This window comes from Chenopodium album, chromosome 2 (genome assembly GCF_948465745.1).
Source record: "Chenopodium album chromosome 2, dcCheAlbu1.1, whole genome shotgun sequence".
NCBI lineage: Eukaryota > Viridiplantae > Streptophyta > Magnoliopsida > Caryophyllales > Amaranthaceae > Chenopodium > Chenopodium album.
In genome coordinates this window covers 12,848,867-12,857,386 of record NC_137835.1, presented here as the reverse complement: position 1 = coordinate 12,857,386, position 8,520 = coordinate 12,848,867, and the positions used below count along the sequence as shown (strand labels likewise).

The 8,520-nt window shown below is 34.4% G+C and overlaps 1 pseudogene across 1 annotated transcript; it reads left to right on the top strand.

Annotated features, from left to right (window-relative positions):
- The first annotated feature begins 436 nt into the window (after window positions 1-436).
- LOC145583226 (echinocystic acid 23-monooxygenase-like) lies at window positions 437-3,656 on the top strand (annotated as a pseudogene). Its single transcript, XR_014100090.1, has 5 exons — window positions 437-731; window positions 1,264-1,481; window positions 2,139-2,383; window positions 2,540-2,957; window positions 3,072-3,656. The product of XR_014100090.1 is annotated as an echinocystic acid 23-monooxygenase-like (transcript).
- The last annotated feature ends 4,864 nt before the right edge of the window (window positions 3,657-8,520 follow it).

Sequence of the window (8,520 nt, the reverse complement as noted above, 5' to 3'; positions counted from 1 at the left end):
ATATGGTAAGTTATGTCTACCTTCGATTTTCCTCCATCGCCGCCAGACATCGTCATAATGGGGAAAAAATTCACAAGTTTGCGTAAATTATGAAATCTTACATACAAAAATTAATTTTAGATCTTAACTAGCCTCTTAATATCATGTTAAATTAGTCACAAAGATTCAACAATGTTCAATGTATTTCTTCTCCTTGATGTTCACAGATATACAAGTGTATATAGGCATATAGCACTAGGAGTTACAGCCTAGCATATCTTCACAAGGAGATAATTACTATAATTAATTCTATCATATCAAATCACAATAATATCCTACCATAACAATATATTATCTTAGGATATTCCAAAAAAGGTTGTGTAACCAAGTACAAGTATATAATAAGTCATGTCTATTTTCATAGTTTGAGTACACCAAATAAAAAACTAAAGATCAAATGATGATCATTTTCGAGAGCCAAAGTTTGAATGCGAATGCACTTTGTGTTTTGTTGTGCATTGTGGTATTGAGATGGCTGTTAAATTTAATAAACTTTGTTTGGTTTACGCCCAAAGGTTTAGAGAAATCGCTTCGACAACAAGGTCTTGTTGGAAACTCGTACCGATTTTTGATTGGAGACATGAAGGAAGCCTCCCAATTGCGTAGTGAAGCTATGGTGAAACCCATTCGTTTTACTCATGATTATTACCATCGTATTCAACCCTTACTCCATCGACTTCTTACCAAATCTGGTATTATTTTATGTACATTTACAGCGGTCATTTGAAATATGTCTACTATATTATTTTAATTAATGATATACAATATGATTGGTTCATTATTCACTTTATAAAATGGCAACAATTATCCTTATAATTAATATCTACAGTGCAAATATAATTTTTTAAGTTTTTAATCCAACATATAATAAATATTTTTCGAGAAACTATAAAATAAGAATAAAAATAATATAAATGAAACTAAAAATTTGAGAATAAAATTATTGTTGATAGTACCATTTTTTACCAATAATAAAGTAATATAATTAATTACTAGGAAAAAAAAATATGTCAATTATAAACTATATAATCATCAAAACATTATATTTGTCATATTTCAAATGACTATTATAAAATTTTCATTATGTATGTCGTATTTGAGCTGTTTGTATTTGAAAAATTATATTGAATGTCTTGTATTATATATTACGATCCAAATATGTATAGTTGAATGAAATTGGAACATGCACAAGAGACCTAATTGATCAACAATGCATAAATGCAGGTTCAAATTGTTTCAGTTGGATGGGGCCTGTGCCAACAATACTTTTTACACAGCCTGAGCAAATAAAGGATGGATTCAATAGGATGAACGAATTTCGAAAACCAAAATTAAATCCACTTATTCAAACATTTTCGCCTGGACTTGTACATTATGAAGGCCATCAATGGGCTAAACACAGGAAAATTCTCACCCCTGCATTTCATCTCGATAAGCTAAAGGTATTACTCCCTTCGTCTCAATATCAACTGCTTATTTTTTTGTTATTTTTTTGTTTTTTTTGTTATTGTTCAATTATTCGAGTAAAAGATGCAAGAGGAACTTTAAATTTTTTGAATCAGATTTGTATAATACATGTTCCTCCTAGTATATGTATTAATGCTTTAGACTATGACTTTAGTAATATTTCTAGGGATGAAAATCCAGGGATGTAATATTGGGCTATCCTATGGGAAGCCAAACAAACTTTGCACATTCTCTGATTATTAATTAATGCCCTCTTTCTTTTTATAAAAACAAAAATTTATTCGAGTGAAAATTTGTAAGAGGGGAGGTTTTATTGTTTTTGAGGCGTCTATCTAAGATACTGAAATAGGTTTTTAGAGGAAAAAGGAATCGAGTTAAAAAAAGTAATCACCAATATGAAAATAAAAGATGTTTTTTTTACCACTTCAATTAAAGTTAGTTCATCAAAATTGAGGTTAGTTTTGCTAAATCTAGTCATGTTCTGACATGTATTTATTACGAAGTACATACTTTGTATATTACATATGTAGGGTGATTATAAGTCTAAACTATACGCGATATATTGAAACTATTGTACATATATAACATTTGAGCTAGGTTTTATTCCAATTTACTTCACTCTACTCGTGCAGCTTATGCTCCCAGCATTTGAAACTAGTATCATTGAAACACTAAACAACTGGGAGAAGACAGTTTTTAAAACAGGTTCTTCAGAAATAGATGTTTGGCCGCACTTTACGAAATTAACTGCAAACGCCATATCCCGAGCTGCGTTTGGTAGAAGCTTTGAGGACGGCAAAAGGATATTTGAACTTCTCACAAAGCAAAAGGAACTTATTATTCGTCTTATCAAATATGCTTATATCCCAGGATGGAAGTAAGTTACATTATTTATTCTCAATTTCTATTTACCTTTCAAGGGTTGAAACTTGTAATATTATGATAAAATTAAACCTTATATTAAACAAAATTAGAGACTATAAATTATACTTAGATATTAATAATTGATCATGTATGTATATGCGTTCACTAGATATTTGCCAACAAAAGGCAATAAGAGGATGGATGAAATGAATGCCGAAATAAAAACTCTATTGAAGACGGTAATCAACACAAGAAAGAAAACAATGGAAGCCGGAGAACCGGCCAAAGATGACTTGTTGGGGATACTCTTGGATTCAAATTCTAAATAGGCTAAACAATTGAGTGAGAGTGAGAGTGAAAGTAGTAGTAAGAAACGTCTTGATCTTGCAATGAGCTTCGAAGAGGTGATCGACGAGTGCAAGTTATTCTTCTTAGCTGGCCAAGAGACTACCTCAGTGTTGCTAGCATGGACTATTGCTTTGTTAGGAAAGCACCAAGAATGGCGAACACGAGCTCGTGAAGAGGTTCTTGCTACGTTTGGCATGAACCACCCTGACTATGATGGCTTAAATAGTCGTTTAAAGATAGTAAGCCTATTATATATTTTCACACTTTAATTGTTCAAGTCTTAAATCTTACAAGTATGTATTTACATAGATTACGTACTTGTTACTCAATTTGTTTGTGATTGTTCTTATTAGGTGACAATGATATTGTATGAGGTGCTAAGGTTGTATCCGTCTATAGTTGCTACTTCAAGAAAGGTGTACGATTGTGAGACAAGATTAGGTGATTTGGTTATACCACCCGGGGTGGCAGTTTCTTTTTCAATACTCCATGCTCATTTGGATCCCGAAGTTTGGGGTAAAGATGTCAAAGAATTCATACCAGAAAGATTTTCAGAAGGGATTTTCAAAGGCAACTAAGGGAATCAATTCGTACTTCCCTTTTGGTTGGGGACCTCGGATTTGTATTGGTCAAAGTTTTGCACTGATTGAGGCTAAAATGGCATTGTCTATGATTTTGCAACGCTTCTCTTTTGAAATCTCACCATCATACACCCATGCTCCTACAACTTTTATAGCCCTTCAACCCCAACATGGTGTCCCCATTATCTTACATAAACTTTAAGCTAGTATGTTGTGTTTATTCCAATAAATTATTAAAAGTTTTTCCCTGTAATTTCTTTTAAAATTAGATCAAATCGGATGTCTTCAAAATAGAACTATCATGGATGCAAACTTATTAGATTTCAATTTTAATTTGTGATGGTTATACGCTCCCTCTTTTTTTTTAAAAAAAGAAAAGGGGTAATGTAGGGAATAGTTTCAAGCCTTTAAAATCCCACTAGCTTGAACCCCACTGTGATCATACACTAAAGTACGGTGGCGTCTAAAAGGGAAGAAGATAGAGCAAAAGAGTCGCCAACAAGTTTTTAAGGAACTTGTAAACCGTTCATAGGATGAAGGTTACACCCCTTAACGATCCAAGAGATCGTCAACTCCATAAGGTCATGAACCAAATAAGGGTTCGGGGATGATGGTACAAATCCAATCTAAAAGAGATTGAACCTGCCCTAATAATAGGCCTCTACTTTATTCTGCTCGTATTCATGTGCGCTTTCTGACTAACATGCAATCAATAGGATTAACCCTAAACCTGTTTAATCTATGTTGGTTGAATTTAATGCACAGATAAACTATTATTGGCGATCACTTGAATTATAATCACAGTTAACCTAACAAGATTATTAATTATCTTATTAAGCGTGATTGCAAATACCAATTCCCTTTAACATTCAATAAAGGTGATCAAGAAATAACAATAAAAAATATATGTATCAAGCAACATAATAAATAATCATGTTAAAACATAGCAAGATCCTAGGCATGATTCTAACAAGATTAATAACAAACCCTAGCATGTCACTAAGCATTAGAAATCAAATCTTTAATCCTAACATGATACTAACATCATAAATATTAGGAAGAGAATAGGAAGTATCGTACTTTTAATCATACTTGATATTAAAATTACCAATGACATGATACTAGGAATCAAAATAACAATCTAAGCATGATATCTACATCATAATATCAATTAAAATCAATTAAAGTACTTACTTGGATGCCTCGTACCTCTTTCTAATTACAAAATACACACGTTAGTAACTTCAAGGAAAAAATAATAAAAGCAATTAAATTAAATAATTGAAAAAGAGATTTGGGACCAAACCCTCAGAAATTAAAACCTTTCACGTCTAGGGTGAAGGCAACTTCGAATATGGCTAGGTGTTTCAAGATCTTGTGAATGCGGAATTTTGTATTAAAAAGCAAAGAAGAAAGAATGCATAAATGTTATTGAAAATTGATGAATGATAATTGTAGATGAATGAATGGTGAATGAATATTGACAATCCGTCCATCAAAACGGAGTTTTTGATACGATATTTATAGAGAAAATCATCCAAAAAAGATAATTTATCAAAACAGAGTCTGAAGACCACAAAAACACCTTGGCGCCAGCCCTGGCTCATTGGCGCCAGGACCAGTGGCTAGCGCCAGGCGCCAATGCTGGCGTCTGGCGCCAATCCTGATTCCAGGCGCCAAGGCCTGGGGTTGGACGCCAAACCGGCTTTCAACGCGTTTTCGAAAATCTGATAAATTTCCATACTGGAAGATAAAATAATATAATTTCAGTCGAAAATGCTATTTGATGTAATTAAAACTCTAAAGAGTCCTAACTGAATTAAGAATGATAAAACCTTCTAGAATGTTCTAGAAGACAAAAACCATTCCTAATTACATTAGGAATGATAAATCATATTAGGCCCTCCCCTAGATCATTGGGCCGTACTTAAAGCTCAAACCAGGCCCAGTTTAGTAAATTGGCCATAAATTCCTCAATATTCATCGGAATCGGGGTTATAATATATCGTTGGAAAGGCCACCCCATCCAACTACACCACTATTGGACCCATATCATGGACCAACCAAACTGGATTGGCTGTTTTCTTTAAAATAAAGTTTTCAAAAACAGGGAGAAAAGAAAAAAAATGAAATAAAACTTTCCGCAACACTAGACCTTTCCACACTTTCGTTTCATTCGATTATGATTCGACGTGAAAGGCACTCATCACCGGATTTGGTTTTGGGGAGACACAAATGGGTGTCTACAGGTAATTAATTAAACAGTACTAGTGTTTGGTGGCATCTCCCAGGAATGCCCAAAAGTTACATCATGATTGTTAGTAGCCATAGTTAAATTAGCAGAGTCAAAAGCTAATAAGGTATTACAGAAACCTGGTGCATATTGCAACCAGCACACTTGATTCAAAACACTAAGAGTCTTCCTTTCTTCTTTGGCCATGATGTCTGCAACTCGATTCTTCCCCCTTTCTCCATAGAATAGTTGCACTTCAGTTAGTTGCTGGAGCTGCTTCCTGCAAACAATTTGTTTGGGAGTTAGATAATTTGTATTAGTTCCATTCATGTCTTGGACCATAGTTTTACAATCAGTTTCAATCTGGCATTAGTTCCAATCTTGATTCTGGATCCAGGTTAAAGCAATAGATAGAGCTTCAATCTCTGCCTCTTTTGGGGATGTAGAAAAACCTCTCCACTGGAAGCCTTCAATCCAATTTCCACAATCATATCTGCAAACACCTGCACAGCCTGTCTCCTTTGTATGGTGAATAAAAGAGGAATCTATATTGATTTTTTTGAAGGAGGGAGAAGGAGGAACCCATGCTGGAGGAATGATCTCTGTTCTGCTAGAGTGGTTTTGGGAGAAAAACCACTCTGCAGCAGACCAAAGGCAATGGGTTGATGATTTTTGTGAGGGGATATTTTGTTTTGAGAATAGCCAAGCATTTCTTCTTTTCCAAATATGCCAAAGGAAGAAGCTGAAGATGGTGTTCCAAGGAATGTTGTGGTGGGATTTTTTTTTTACTTTAGGTTTCTAAGAACCCATTGAGAGGTTGATTCAAGGTTTGTTTTCTGAAATTCTGGTGGCACATCCATTTTGATCCCAGAATTCAGTAGCTCTAGAGCAAAGAAGGAAGAGATATTCTGAGTTTTCAGTTTGCAAAGGGCAGAAAATACAGTTTTTTGAAGGTTTTACTTTTCTTGAAAACAGATTTTCAGAAGTTGGGAGTCTATCACACACTAATTGCCAAAGAAAAATTCTTATTTTTGGAAAAGTAGGACAGGTCCATATGCTATTCCAATTCCATTTGTGTTTACTAGTAACTACAGAAAGATTCTGTTGCGGCAGTAAACATTCTCTAGCCTTGCTGCTGTCAAATTTGCCTCTTTTTGTCAAGGTAGCTAGTGAAGTTGTAATCACCATTATCATTTAGTGTGATGCAATCAATCCTATCAAAGAGATTTTCAAGGATTTGGAATCCTATGATATTCTCTAAATCTGGTTTTGAATGAATTGGCAGGGAATTTATAGAAAGGGATACAGCGGAGTGTGGAATTGGCCCCACCAATTTGCTTCTTATAGATTCTTCCTGAATCCATCTGTCATGCTAGAAATCTATCATATTCCCTGTCCTTGCTTCCTATTGTAAACTATGTTAGAAGAGCTCCCATTCCTCACCTACAGCCATCCAAATGTGGGAGCCTTTATTAAAAGGAGTAGGTCTTTCTTTATTCATAATATACTTCTCATAAAGCAGTTTACCAGCCCAATTTGATCTATTTTCCACCATCCAGCATAGTCTGGCTAAGCCAATAAGGTTTGCTTCAAAGTTTTGTAGAAAACCCAGTCCACCCTTGCTCTTTTCAGTACACAAGTTTCTCCAAGAAATCCATGGTATTTTTCTTGTCTCAGAGGATCCCCCAAAGAAGAAGTTAAGGCAAATGGAGTCAAGTTTGTTCAAGATGAAAATGGGCAACTTGATACAAGACATGAAGTATCTAGGGATAGACAACATGGTTGATTGCAGCAAAGTCATTCTCCAAGCTTTAGAAAGGGTTTTTGTTTTCCAACTGGAAAGCTTTTTCCCCATCTTATCAATTAGGGAGGACAAGTGTCTTCTGTTTGGCTTTTTTTCAGTTAATGGAAAACCCAAATATATTCCCAGGTCATTTGATTTGCTGACACTAAGTGTTTGTTCAAAATCATCAATGATTTGGAGGGGGGTGTTTTTTCAAAAAAACAATTGACTCTTTTCCTCATTTATTTTTTGGCCAGAGCAAGAACAGAATTGCTCAAGGGTTTTTGATAGAGAGTTTAGAGTCTTTTTTTCAGCTACTCCAAAGAGTAGCACATCATCAGCAAAAAGGAGATGTGAGATGTCAGTTTCCCCCCCTAAATCTAAATGGTTTCCATCTTTTGTGAATGCATTCCTCATGGATCATGACAAGGGGAAAACTAGGTCGTTATCTAATCTTCCCTCGGTCAAAATAAATTTATAAACACTTAACAAACCCTAATACAAGTATAGAGGCAAGTCAAGGGTCGAACCCAAAGGAACGGTAATGTTCAAGCACTTTCAATTATGCGCCTAAGCTAGGTAGAAGACGAAGGTAAGAGAGAATACTAACAACTAACAAAACAAGTAAGAAAGGAAATAAAACACTAGGAACGGGGATCAACAAGTAATCATGTCAATTGCAACAACATGGGAAGAGCATGCCAATCAAAGGTTGTGAGGACTAATGATAAGAGCAATCAATAGGAATCAAAAAGCTATCTCCTAATTGTTAAGCTAGGGTTCACTATGAATAACAAACTAAGAGAATCACAATCAAAACCAATTGATAATTGCAATTCCTAAATCAATTGTTCATGTCATTAGCAATTACAATGCAATCTAGCATAATTCTCAAGGCCAAATTGAATTACACACATGCAAACCTTCACTAATCACTTTAATCTCAACAATCAATCAACACAATCCCCAAATTAAACACAATTAATCAATCATACAAGTTTCACCCAATTCCTAGCCAAACAACTATTAAAGAATCATCATCTATCAACTAACAACTATGGAAATCAAGAATCAACAAAATACCAAGAACAATTACACTAATCAAGCACCAAACATCAAAATTAAACCAAACAAACATGAAATTAAACAAAGAAATAAGGTGAGATAGAGTTAAGAATGCTCATTGATAATAGAGAAGATCTTGA